Source organism: Scyliorhinus canicula, chromosome 3, assembly GCF_902713615.1.
Source record: "Scyliorhinus canicula chromosome 3, sScyCan1.1, whole genome shotgun sequence".
Lineage (NCBI taxonomy): Eukaryota > Metazoa > Chordata > Chondrichthyes > Carcharhiniformes > Scyliorhinidae > Scyliorhinus > Scyliorhinus canicula.
In genome coordinates, this window is record NC_052148.1 from 73808699 (window position 1) to 73822656 (window position 13958).

The window sequence follows — 13958 nt, forward strand, 5'->3', positions numbered from 1 at the left end:
TGGTGCATCCCATTGGGCTGAACACAGCTGTGATAATCCAGAGGCCAGCATTCACCCATTTGAAAAATTGAGCCTACGCTTCCTAATTGATTAGCAAAAGTTCTGAGCACCCGGTGTGTGTGTGTGTGGATGAAGCCATCTTTGTTCTGCTCAACACAAGGCCCAAATTGTAGACGTCAAGATTGGCAGGGAGGAAGAGGGGGAGGGAGTACTTTATTACATGTCAGAATGCTTTTTAAAAAAAAAACAGTTCAGTTGTATCAGATTCTGCTGGTGAATGATTCCCTTTTAAAGGCATGCTGGCAAAAGAGGAAGTGACTACATTGTTCGTGGTCAAGCTAATCATCGTCCGGGGAATCAGTTCCTATGGAGGCATTCCAAGCATACTGCTCATTCAGGGAGTGAGCAACACAAACTGCACTCTGGAATGTGTAACAGGGAAAAACGGCTGCCTTAACATCCAGCAGGGAGTGTACATTTTTATGTAATGCATAACAAAATTATTGCTGGGTAGTGCAGTGCTTATATCTCAGTGTCTTTAAAACTCCTTCCTGTACAGTACATGAAGTCTGCAGAAACAACTTGGGATTCTCCTTGGTTCTGTTTAACCATTGCATGAGAGTTTCAGATTGTTTGAAGATTGAAAATTCACTGAAGATTACATGCTGTAAGTTAATCATACAATCTGGCTGCAGTTAACTGACTCAGTCAAACTACCGCATATTAAAATCAGAAATGTAATGCTGAATGTGAGAGGCAGAATGTTAGTAGGATCGTTTTACCGTTGTTTTTTATCATGGACAACCATGTGACTTTTAAGTGTCTAATTTTCAACGGTACGTAATTGGAGAATTTTGTTCTAATGAAAGGCGGTATGCAACTGTAAGGTCTTCCCTGCGCTTGAGCAGTTGGTAGACAATTGAGATGCTGTGAGAATAACTGATGGTCCAAACCCTGTCCCTATTGGAGTTCTGGATGTAGTTGGAACAACCCAGTGCCTTTTAAGGAGCAGAAACCCATTGGTTGCTTTATGTTTATGGGCTATGTGTACAAGAATGTGTGTGTCTCTCTCTCTAAAGCTCATCTCTTCTCAGGGAGGTGAACTTAGAGCATGAATCAGTACTTGGAACTACGATGTTGTGGCCATTACGGAGACATGAATTTCACAGGGGCAGGAATGGTTGTTCGATGTTCCGGGGTTTAAATGTTTTCAGAAGAATAGGGAGGGAGGTAAAAGAGGAGGGGGAGTGGCACTGTTAATTAGGGAGTGCACCACAGCTGCAGAAAAGGAGGTAGTTGAGGAGGGTCTACTGAGTCAGTATGGGTGGAAGTTAGAAACAAGAAAGGAGCAGTCACTTTATTGGGAGTTTTCTATAGACCCCCAATAGCAGCAGAGAGATAGAGGAACAGATTGGACAGCAGATCTTGGAAAAGAGCAGAAGTAACAGAGTTGTTGTCATGGATGACATCAACTTCCCTAATATTGACTGGAACCTCTGTAGTGCAAATGGTTTGAATGCAGCAGATTTTGTCAGGTGTGTACAGGAACGATTCCTGACTCAATATGTCGATAGGCCGACTTGGGAAGTGGCCATATTGGACTTGGTGCTCGGCAATGAACCAGGCCAGGTGTCAGATGTCTCGGTGGGAGAGCATTTCAGTGACAGTGACCACAACTCCTTGATCTTTACCATAGTCATGGAGAGGGAACACACTGTATGGGAAGGTATTTATTTAATTGGGGAGGGGAAATTGTACTGCTATAGACAGGAGCTGAGGAGCATAAAGTGGGAACAATTGTTCTTGGGGAAATGCACAACAGTAATGTGGGGATTGTTTAAGGAGCACTTGCTGCGAGTGCTGAATTGTTTTGTCCCACTGAGACGAGGAAGGAATGGTAAGGTAAAGGAGCCTTGGATGATGAGAGAAGTGGAGCTTCTAGTCAAGAGGAAGAAGGAAGCTTACATAAGGTTGAGGAAGCAAGGATCTGACTGCTCTAGAGGGTTACAAGATAGCCAGGAAGGAACTCAAAATGGACTGAGGAGAGCTAGATGGGGGCATGAAAAAGTTCTGCTGGGAAGGATTGGGGTCCTCGTACATAAATCCCTCAAAGTTGCCACCCAGGTTGATAGGGTTGTTAAGAAGGCGTATAGTGTGTTGGCTTTCATTAACAGGGGGATTCAGTTTAAGAGCCGCAAGGTTTTGCTGCAGCTTTATAAAACTCTAGTTGGACCACACTTGGAATATTGTGTCCAGTTCTGGTTGCCTCGTCATAGGAAGGATGTGGCTGCTTAGGAGAGGGTACAGAGGAGATTTACCAGGATGCTGCCTGGACTGGAGGGCATGTCTTATGAAGAAAGGTTGAGGGAGTTTGGTCATTTCTCACTTGAGCGAAGAAGGCAGAGAGGTGACTTGATAGAGGTGTACAAGGTGATGAGAGGCATGGATTGAGTGGATAGGCAGAGACTTTTCCCCAGGGTGGAAATGGTTTACGAGGGGACATAATTTTAAGGTGATTGGAGGAAGATGTAGGGGAGATGTCAGAGGCAAGTTCTTTACACAGAGTGGTGGGTGTGTGGAATGCACTGCCTGCAGAGGTGGTGGAGTCAGAGTCATTAGGGACATTTAAGCAACTCTTAGACAGACACATGGACAGCATTAATTTGAAGGGGTGTAGGGTAGGTGATCTTAGATTAGTATAAATGGTCGGCACAACACTGTGGGCTGAAGGGCCTGTACTGTGCAATACTATTCTGTGTTCTATGTTCTCGCTCCTCCCCCCCCCCCCCCCCCCCCCCCCCATGCCTTTGTCTCTTTAAAAATGCCATAGACTGTTCTTTCAGACATTCTAGGTTACATTATTACTCTGCACAGTTAGTTAGCTCATCCTAGCATCATCAGGGCCAGATAATCTTTTTGTAAGTTCCATGAGCTTATGTGCAAAAGGAATATTTTTAGCTCTTAAATGACACTGAAGTTAGCATTGCCTCTGGAAAAAGTTGGGGATGGGAGGACAGAGATTGTCTGTTTTAGCGAATAACTATTTTAAAAATGTAAACAAAATAATTATACAGACAGCTTCCATTTCATCAGAATATTTTCTTAACTGCAGGATGTAGCTGCCTCTTTAAACAACAATTCAAACTTTTTTGTTTAGAAGCTGTCTACATTCGCCCCACTTGAAAGATTCCCATACAGCAGTTTTGTTTTAATACTATGTTTGTACATGTTTATTTGCCTCCATGAAATATATATGAAATACTGCAATTGAATTAAACATTTTGCATTAAAAGTAAATCTATATTTGTATTTTTCAATTTTTTTTTAAAGCTATACCTAAATAATTTTAAGAATTGCAGGTGTGTGCTAATGAATTAAGCAGTTAAATACATATGCAGTCATTTGCCTTTTATTGGCCAACTATCACAAACCTATAATAATCTTTATTGTCACAAGTAGGCTTACATTAACACTGCAATGAAGTTACTGTGAAAAGTCCCTAGTCGCCATGTTCCGGTGCCTGTTTGGGTACACAGGGAGAATTCAGAATGTCCAAATTACCTAACAGCTCGTCTTTCGGGACTTGTGGGAGGAAACCGGAGCACCCGGAGAAAACCCACGCAGACACTGGGAGAACATGCAGACTCAAACCTATTCAATAGGGATTATTTTATGCCAATAATCTGGAAGGCACTACCTGAAAGGGAGATGAAAGAAGTTCCCATTACAGCTATCAAAAGTGAATTGGCTATATAATTGAAAAGACAAAACCAGACAGGATTATGGAGGGATGAAGCAGGGGATTGGGACTATTAAAATGCTCAAAGAGCCAGCATAGTCACAGGTCTGGCAGCCTCCTACTGTACTGAATGATTCTTTTTATTTTCTGTTAAACACATGGATTCATTTTGTGCAGATGTCTATTTAGTACTTACTATTTATAGTATTCAGCAGGATGCTTAACAATAATTGACTGATTTCAACATGCACAATAGCAGACAATCTGGTGAAATAAACAGGCAAATGAAGGATGGACATTTGACACTATTGAGGTGTTTCCTTTTGGAAGGAAGAGGGAGGAGAGACCTTACACATTAAATGATACAACTGAAAGAGATCGGGGAACAGAGAAACTTGGGGAAGATCACATACACAAATCTTTGAAGTAAAAAGGACCACGTTAAAATTGCATTTTCAAACAATCTTGAAATAATTTCTTGGAACCGAACAAAGGCTTAAGTGCTATCTGTTGCTGGTTTCCTAAAGTTTTTTTTTAAAGATTGGAAAAGGTGGTGGATCTAGAGCATTGCAGCACTTTTGATGCAGCTGAATGGCTTGTTATATGACTGGAGAAGCCAGTTTGCGTTAGCCACCTTGGTGCCAAACTAATGTTATGTGACTGAATAAGTGGGGCAGGTTTCCTTCCCAGCCATAGATTGATTGAAATTTTATTACAGTCCAACAGTTTCATTACTGTCACCAGGATTGTTTTGGTTGCATATTTAAGTAAAACTGAATTCCAATGTTCAAACTACCATGGCGTAAAGTTTGAACCATTCTAGGAGAGTACAACCACTATAGTGCACATTTGATAAATATAAGGTTGTGTTATTCCTGGTTTTTAATAACTGATATATTATCAATATAAATTTTAGTCCAGAGTCCTAATTAATCTGCAAAACTGGTTTGTGTAGATGTAATTATAGTTCAGAGGATATGAATCTCGCTTGCTTGATCCATGAAGTAGCCGAAGGTGCAATATTTATTTAGTAAAATCGATTCCATATAAAATGCATGAGAAAATCAGAATTATTATTTATAGATCATTTTTAAATTGGAGTTCAAGTCCAAATGTTAATTGTTGAACCAAGGTCCTATCTGCCAGTATGTCCATCTGGCAGTGCTGAAGTTTGAAATAATAACCCTATTTTACATGAATGCAGGAGTTGCCATCAAATGTGTTTTTCTCAGATCTGACTGTGGACACATTGTTGCTTTGAAACTGTAAAAAGGTAAAGTCTCTATAATCCCAGATGACCATAGGCTGCTTTCCCCTTTAGAAGGGGAGAGATGATTGGTAGTACTTTAACCTGAGGATGACCACACCTCAGGCGAGGGCACGATTGAGAAGGCGGGATCTTCATGAATAACCTCAGCCGGTACAGGAATTAAACCTGCGCTGCTGCAGAATAAACCAGTTAGTTGTGCAGCACGAACCAGCTGTCTAGCCACCTGAGCTAAACCAAGCCCTTGTTGCTTTGGTACACTAACTGTGGTGCAGTAGTGAATGTGACATTCTGGATATACATACAGGTAAGAGTTCACTAACTCTTTCCGAATAATAAAATGATCACAGTCAAGACTTAATAGTGCTATTGAATACTGAATTCCCCAAGTATCTTCAACCCAGTTTAATCAAAAGTTCATAATTTAATCGATGTGTGGGATCCACATATGTACAAAATGTGAAGTTTGCTCACCTAATAGGCAGTGCATCTAAAAATAAATCAATTGTGCTACACGTTTCTGTGTAATGCCGAGATATTTTTGTAAGATCAGCGCCCTAAATTTGGACGGACAAAATAGCAATGGGGGGTTTTGACTGCTGATGTTTTTTGCACTGAAATAAATTTGGCGCACAACATTTTACTTGCCTGCTACAATGCTTGTAACAAAACTGAACATGATTAATGTTAGCCATGATGTGGAGATGCCAGCGTTGGACTGGGGTGAGCACAGTAAGAAGTCTTACAACACCAGGTTAAAGTCCAACAGGTTTGTTTCAAACACGAGCTTTCGGAGCACGGCTCCTTCTTCAGGTGAATCTTCATTCACCTGAAGAAGGAGCCGTGCTCCGAAAGCTCGTGTTTGAAACAAACCTGTTGGACTTTAACCTGGTGTTGTAAGACTTCTTACTATGATTAATGTTGGCATTTTCTCTAAAAATGTGAAAACATTGTGTTCTCAGCAACGGCTGAAAATTGACTCGGGTGGGAAGGCAGAAGTCTGGCATGAGAGGGAAAAGCAATTGCACTTATTTTGCAAGCTAACAAGCCACACTGTACGCTTCCCCTCTTTCTCTTCTCCCCCCCCCCCCCCCATGCAACCCATTTAGCTAATGAGCATGGTGGTGCAGTGGTTAGCACTGCTGCCACAGTGCCAGGGACCCAGGTTCGATTCTGGCCTTGGGTGACGCTGTTTTGCATGTTGTCCCTGTGTCTGCGTTTCCTCCGGTGCTCCTGTATCTTCCCACGGCCTAAAAGATGCGCAAGTTATGTGGATTAATAAGATCATAAGAACTAGGAGCAGGAGTAGGCCATCTGGCCCTTCGAGCCTGCTCCACCATTCAATGAGATTGTGGCTGATCTTTTGTGCACTGAGCTCCATTTTCCAGCCTGAACACCATAACCATTTATTCCTTTATTCTTCAAAAAACGATCTATCTTTATCTTGAAAACATTTAATGAAGGAGCCTCAACTGCTTCACTGGGCAGGGAATTCCATAGATTCACAACCCTTTGGGTGAAGAAGTTCCTCCGAAGCTCAGTCCTAAATCTACTTTGCCTTATTTTGAGGCTATGCCCCCTAGTTCTGCTTTTACACGCCAGTGGAAACAACCTGCCCGCATCTATCCTATCTGTTGGCCATGATGAATATACAGGCTTGCGGGAGAGTGAGCCTAAGTAGAGTGCTCTTTCGAAGGGTTGGCGAAGACTCAGTGGGCCTCCTGCACTGGGTATTCTATGGATTTAAATAACTAATTCTGTAAATAGTTAACTTTTTTTGAGGGAGGCGTGGTGGCTGGCACTGCTGCCTCACGGCACTGAGGTCCTGGGTTCGACCCTGGCCCCGGTTCACAGTCCGTTGGGAGTTTGTGCATGCCCACTGTGTTTGCATGCGTCTCACCCCCACAACCCAAAAGATGTTCAGTTTGGGTGGATTGGCTGGGCTAAATTGCCCCATATTGGGGAAAAAAAATAATTGGGTACTCTAAATTTTAAAAAAAGTAGTTAACTTTTTTCTGAAGTTCCTTGAGTTATCCAAGGCCAAGTACTTGCTGTTCTTGCTCCTTTCGCTGAAGTTTTAAAAAAGTAGCAACAAGTGTTGGACTTCAAGCTGCCTTGAGACTTCATACAAGAGCTGCGTTTATTTTGTCTTGGGCCTGCCTGAGGGAGCGAGAGAGAGAGCTGTCCAGAAACAGATGCCTTCTTACACCATGCAAACATAGTGTGGTATCAATGGCATCTGTGGACTTCTTGACACATAACTTCAGCATGTTGGAGAGCTGCAGTGATAGCTATGTCTCTGGCCATGATTTTTCCTTGCCTAAATTGATATTACATTTGAAGAAATCTCTTGTTGGTTTCAATTTTTCTACGTGCATCAATTAACTGCACTCTGCTCCTTGGGTCTGTCAAGCACAGTGAACTTTGGTGTTGGGGTGATCTTGAGAAGAAGGTGATAACAAATTCATTAACATTAACAAGTATATAATTTTTTATCTTTTGTTATTCCATTTCGGACATTTGCTGATGACTTCACGTGGCACAACATGATGCATTAGCTAAAGATGACAATGTTTTCAATGTAGCGGAGGCATTTACTGTTAAAGTATCTGAATATGTAACATTGAAAAGGAAAAGCAATACAGGCAGCATTATCTGAAAACAGCAAACTTAGGAGAAAAGCACTTCAGCACTTGACTTCATACACTTCTACTGATTTGGCGTCATAATTGGCCATTTTCGCAAAACCTGCTTCAAATGGTGATGCAAAGCATTGCACCTCACTTTTTCATTTGTGCTTTAGTGATGGAATTTGATGGCCTGTAGCCTACTGCCTCTTGTGTTATGTACTCTGGGATAACACAGGCTGCAACTGGATGCAGCTTTTACTCCAGACCTTGAAGTTAGTTCAATCTGATTTATTGAACCAGTAGCACAGTTCTGTATGAGTTTGACACTCTGCTAACCCAAGTGTGGTTACTCTGTCTGACTGAACCAGACTAGCTCTTAGCCACGTGCTGGAGGTGTGATACTGTAAATACACCCTGACTCACTCTGTAGACGTTCATCAGTGGAAAGAGGCAGAGTGTGAATGCCTTGTGCCTTTTCTAGTGAGATACCACCCCTGAGTGTCCTGCTTGCTCATTGGCCATGTCTTGTTCTCTGTGTTCATTAGCTGCCTGTCTGTATATCATTATCTGCATGCCTGCATGTCATGACACTGCCCAAACTTTGAAGAAGCCCCTTTTGAAAGTCTGGTATATTTTTTCTGTTTGGTGTAATTTAATGATTTTTTTTGTCTTTGTTTCAGAGCTAAAGCTGGAGAGGCCTGTGTTCCTGGTCAGAAGAGAGGAAGCTGTGAAACACATTCCCTATCTATTTCTAAAGGGTAAGACTGCACAGTGCAACATCTTCAAATGCAATGGTCAACACTAGCAATCTAATCAACCTAAATGCTAATTGTCTTGCTTATTGGCTTTCGTGCTTTTATGCGTTGACCACAAAACCTTTTTTTCAAAATGTCTTCCTTCTGTTAGTCTGAAAGTTGTAGGTTTGATACATCTCATCCACAATATATCAGACTTTTCAGTCCCTATTTTAGGAATTAATAACATGAAGAACAATCTTGTTTAAAGCTAAATAGAACAAAGAAATGCGGCCAAGAAGCAGGCCAATTGATCAACCAATCTATGCTGGTGTATATACTTCACCTGAGTTTCCTCATCTAAACCTTTCATCATAACCCTCTTTTCTGCCTTACTTTTCTCTAGCTTCATGGTATCTGCTGCCCTTTTCCTTCTAGATGGTAGTGGCCGTGGGTTTGGAAGGTGCTGTCTCAGGAGCCTTGGTGAGTTCCTGCAGTGCGTCTTGTAGATTAGTGTTTTTCAAACTTTTTTCCCCCACAAGATCCACTTTTGCCAACCAGCCGACTTTTGCTGCCTTTGCCACGTTCGCTTATCTTTAATGCGTAGGGGGAGTCTGCTTGGTCCTCACAATCTCACTTTAATCAGGTTTGTGGGAGATGGGGACAATGCACATATCAGATGCAGAGTTCAGCCAGTTTCTTTGTGTCGTCTTCATCTTTATGAAAGCGGAAAATCCAACCAAGCACGTGTAGGTCGTCGTGAAGCAACAAAATGCTTGTTTTACTCAGCACTGGATACTCCTGGGAGATGCTACTCCAGAATACTGAAGGCCTCAGGGGATTTTGGCATGATTTTAATGTGGTATCACAGGTCAGCGACAGCAGCGTAGTATTTTCATTTGGAGTCTGATGTACTTTAATTTTTGTTTTCATTTAAAAAAAGTTTGAGTACCCTATTTTTTCCAATTATGGGCAATTTATATGGCCCCGTGTCTGTGTGGGTTTCCTCCGGGTGCTCCGGTTTCCTCCCGCAAAGTCCCGAAAGACGTGCCTGTTAGATGAATTGGACATTCTGAATTCTCCCTCTCTGTACCTGAACAGGCGCCGGAATGTGTTGTCTAGAGGATTTTCACAGTAACTTCATTGCAGTGTTAATGCAAGCCTACTTGTGACATTAATGAAGATTATTATTATCTGTGTAAAATATTTCTCAAAGCTGATTAGGCTCTAAACTGATGTAAAAATTAGATTTCTTGGGGAAGGAAGTCAAAATTGTAATAGTTGTAGGAAGTACACAAAAGGGAAGGGAAGTTGGTTTTTTGACTGAATCAAACATGTTTCGAAAATTGCAGTAAGTTTCCGAAAATTTAAATGACGTGAGTGTAGAATATTGGGCTTTGTTACAAGGAGGCTAGAGTGTAAAAGTAGGGAAGTCTTGATACAACTGTACAGGGCATTACTGGGACCACGCCTAGAGTACTGTGTACAGCATTCGTCTCTAAGCTGGAATATAATCGTATTGGAGGCATTATGAGAAAAAGATGAGCAGGTTGCGCCTGTACTCATTGGAGTTTGGAAGAATGAAAGGTGATCATATTGAAACATATAAGATTGAGAAGGCTTGACTGGGAATATTGTGAGAGGATGTTTCCATTCATGGAGTATCTAGAACTACGGAATATAATTTTTAAAAATGGGCCTCCTTTCCTTCCCTCGTAGGATTTTGTCTTTGGAAATCTCCACTGAGAGCAGTGGAGGTCGGGTCATCGAATATATTCAAGGCTGAGTTGGACAGATTTTTGATTGATAAGGGAATCTATGATTGTCGGGGGTAGGTAGGAAAATGGCGCTAAGGCCACAATTGGATTAGCTGTGCTCTTATTGAATGGCTGAGGAGGCTCAAGAGGGTCAAATGGCCTACTCCTTCAATTTCTTATGCTCTTGTGTCTATATTGGTTATATTTGCATCTCCTTCTCTGTCCCTAGTTTTGCTCATGCAGTTTTGTGGCTTTTGGGCCTCTGAAGCTTAGCCTCACTCGTGCTAATGTTGTTGCAGATTTCTTTTTTAGTAGAGATTTGTCCTAGCTGCGACGTATTGTGGAGAATAAAGTAACCAGAAGAGTCAGGTGGCCCATTGGTAAAGACACCTGTGAATATATTGTTGTGCAGATATATTTATTCACTTCAAGTTTCCCACCCCACAATCCCCAGATAGAGGTGCTCTGCATACCAAATAAAGCTTGTTTAGACATGTGGTTGCTTCTTTTACTAAATGGAAAATTAGTACTGTTCATTCAGACAGTGCTTAAAATACTTTGTGTGAACTTGTGATGTTTTCTACAGCTAGGCTCCTATCTTTTGTCTAGATGACCTGTACTTTCCAAATTAATACCTCCTACATGTCATCAAAATAAGCTCAATTATTAATCAATGTTGGCTCAGCTCAATATGCTAACTTTTTTTATTTAAAAATAAATTGCGTCATTTTGTCAATCCTAGTGATTTGGACATTGGAGTGGGTTTATTGCATTTGCTGGGAAATTGAGTTCAGTGGCAGACTTGCTGAAGGAAGATGATTCCTACTTGTAGATATTTTTCAAATGTTTCATAATAGTTGATTATTGAAATGGGGCATGAAAGCTTACACCATTTTTGTTTTATGTGCAGACTGTTGAGCCATTTGGGATACTGCTGCAAAGAACTTCACTATTCTAACTGGGGCTGCACTGATGAAACCCTAATTCTCTGACCCTAGGCTGACAGAATGCAGAAGCACCCCTTGTATGTCTCACAAGATGAAATGTTGCCCTATATAGTTTAGGCCCAAGATGTGACAAATTGTAAAACTAACTTAACGTCATATTTTCTCAATTAGAGAACTATCATATTCATCAAACTGCGCATTAAAGATGGAAATTGTTCTATCAGTTTGAATTATGTCAGTGAAGTAATGGTTTGTTATCTCATCGAATCTACCAAAAACGTTTTCACAACGGGCGGTTTGGGTCTGGAGTGCACTGCCTGGAGGCAGGTTCAATCAAGGCATTCAAGAGGGCATTAGATAATTCCTTGAATAGAAACAATGTGCAGGGGTACAGGGAGAAGACAGGGGAATGAATGGCACTCAGTCATTAAGCTCATTTGGAGAGCTGGCGCAGATACAATGATTCTGCGCAGTAACAATTCTCTGATACTGCAACAGCTCATGTTATTGTGGCTGAAAATCTCTTTCGCTCTGTAATGATTGAAGAATGATTTGAAGAATGTTTTTAACTTGAATAAGAAGTGCCTTGATTGCATCAACAAAAAGTTTGTTTCTATTTGAGTATCTCAGACCATTTTGCTCAGTATTATTTTCCTCAACGTATGACTGACAATATGCATCAAGTCTAGATTCAAAGACATCTTTTGAGATTATAATGCTAAATGAAAATTTAGCTCTTTTTAAACTTGTGAATGACTATACTTGCAACTTAGAATATTTTCCACTTTTGTTTTCTGCAATTTTGGAAAACATTTATTGGTGTCGTCTTCCATATTTCACCATTGAAAAGGGCAGCACAGTGGTTAGCACTGCTGTCTCACGGCACTGAGGTCCCAGGTTCGATGCTGGCTCTGGGTCACTGTCCGTGTGGAATTTGCACATTCTCTCCGTGTTTGTGTGGGTTTCGCCCCCACAATCCACATATGTGCAGATAGATGGATTGGCCACACTAAATTGCCCCTTAATCGGGAAAAAAAAGAACTGGGTACTCTAAATTTATTTTTAAAAAATATTTTGCTATTGATTCCTTATCATTACCAAGCTGACGAGGTTAAACCATATATTTAGATGTACAATACATTTACTTGTGTATTAAAATGAATACATGAATGAATAAGAAAGCTTCTAGTTTGCAATGAATAAAGAAACCTATTGGTATTAAGACCAAAGGACCATAAGATATAGGAGCAGAATTAGGCTACTTGGCCCATCGAGTCTGCTCCGCCATTCAATCATGGCTGATATTTTTCTCATCCCCATTCTCCTACCTTCTCTCCGTAACCCCTGATCCCCTTATCAATCAAGAATCTATCTATCTCTGTCTTAAAGACATTCAATGATTTGGCCTCCACAGCCTTCTGCCGCAAAGAGTTCCACAGATTCACCATCCTCTGGCTGAAGTAATTCCACCTCGTCTCTGTTTTAAAGGATCGTCCTTTTAGTCTGAGGTTGTGTCCTCTGCTTCTAGGTTTTCCTACAAGTGGAAACATCCTCTCCACGTCCACTCTATCCAGGCCTCGCAGTATCCTGTAAGTTTCAATAAGATCCCCCCTCATCCTTCTAAACTCCAATGCGTACAGACCCATAGTCCTCAACCGCTCCGGATTGTTCTTATGAACCTCTTCTGGACCCTTTCCAAGGCATGCACAACCGTCCTTGGATACGGGGCCCAAAACTGCTCACAATACTCCAAATGGGGTCTGACCAGAGCCTTATATAGCCTCAGAAGTACATCCCTGGTCTTATATTCTAGCCCTCTCGACATGAATGCTAACATTGCATTTTTGCCTTCCTAACTGCTGACTGAACCTGCACATTAATCTTAAGAGAATCGTGAACAAGAAGTCCCAAGCTTCTTTAAGCTTCTGATTTCCTAAGCATCTCCCCTTTTAGAAAATATTCTATGCCTCCATTTTTCCTTCCAAAGTGCATGACTTCACACTTTTCCACGTTGTATTCTATCTGCTACTTCTTTGCCCACTCTCCTAACCTGTCCAAGTCCTTCTGCAGCCGCCGGCTTCCTCAATACTACCTGTCCCTCTACAGATCTTTGTATCATCTGCAAACTTATTGTGTATGAGGTGAGTTAAACTGAAGCTATGCTAGTACAGGGTGATTGTATCTTCAAGTATTTTAATTCTCCATAATCCTTTGCACTTATTTGTATTGTTAAAGCTTTCCATTAACAGTTTAAGAGAAAAACCGCCAATCTACCATTTTAATTGTAAACGTAATTGGCATTGAATGTATTTGAGGTCAGTGTTCAGAGAGGGCTGGTAGTTTATAACTAGTGTGTGGAGAGCCAAAGCTACTGCAGTGAGAGAACTGGCGTTCTCTTGCCAAACGTTTCTCCCAGATCGCCTAAAATGGAAATTTGATTGTATTTAACAAAAAGCAAATGCAACCACGCAAATAACTCACCATGAAGTATTGCTGTTTAAGCCAACAGGTATAATCCATAGGATAGATAGAATTGGGTAATAAAAATTCTCAGTGTTATCTGTCTTGTCAAAATAAGGCTGATAGATTATATAATGTTGGCGCAAAATGTGAAAGAATAGATCCAGCCTAATTCCTGAAAAATGTGGAGTTCAGATGTAGCTTTTCAATTGCACTTCAACATTGAGCCCATGGAATTTGAATGTGTATATCTCATGTTCAGTGAATATCTGAATTTTCAGTGAAACGTCACTTCAAAAAGTTGAAATTGAAGTCTGAGCTTTTAATGAGGAAAGTTCTGTTTTAATGCTTAAAATGAATGGTCTTTGTGTTGGGACCTGGCATTGTATCTGCCTTGTCGGGAACTATTTGGTGTTGTGCTTGA

The 13958-nt window shown here is 41.1% G+C and overlaps 1 protein-coding gene across 4 annotated transcripts in view; it reads left to right on the forward strand.

Annotated features, from left to right (window-relative positions):
• tln1 (talin 1) overlaps nucleotides 1-13958 on the forward strand; it is a 287368-nt gene that overhangs the window by 87537 nt on the left and 185873 nt on the right. For 3 of the 4 annotated variants that reach the window (XM_038790731.1, XM_038790732.1, XM_038790733.1), the window contains exon 2: nucleotides 8317-8394. The gene's annotated coding sequence lies outside the window, so the exon portion shown is untranslated. Of the gene's footprint in view, nucleotides 1-441; nucleotides 668-8316; nucleotides 8395-8776; nucleotides 8854-13958 lie in introns of those variants that run through there. The other variant, XM_038790729.1, reaches the window with a different exon arrangement.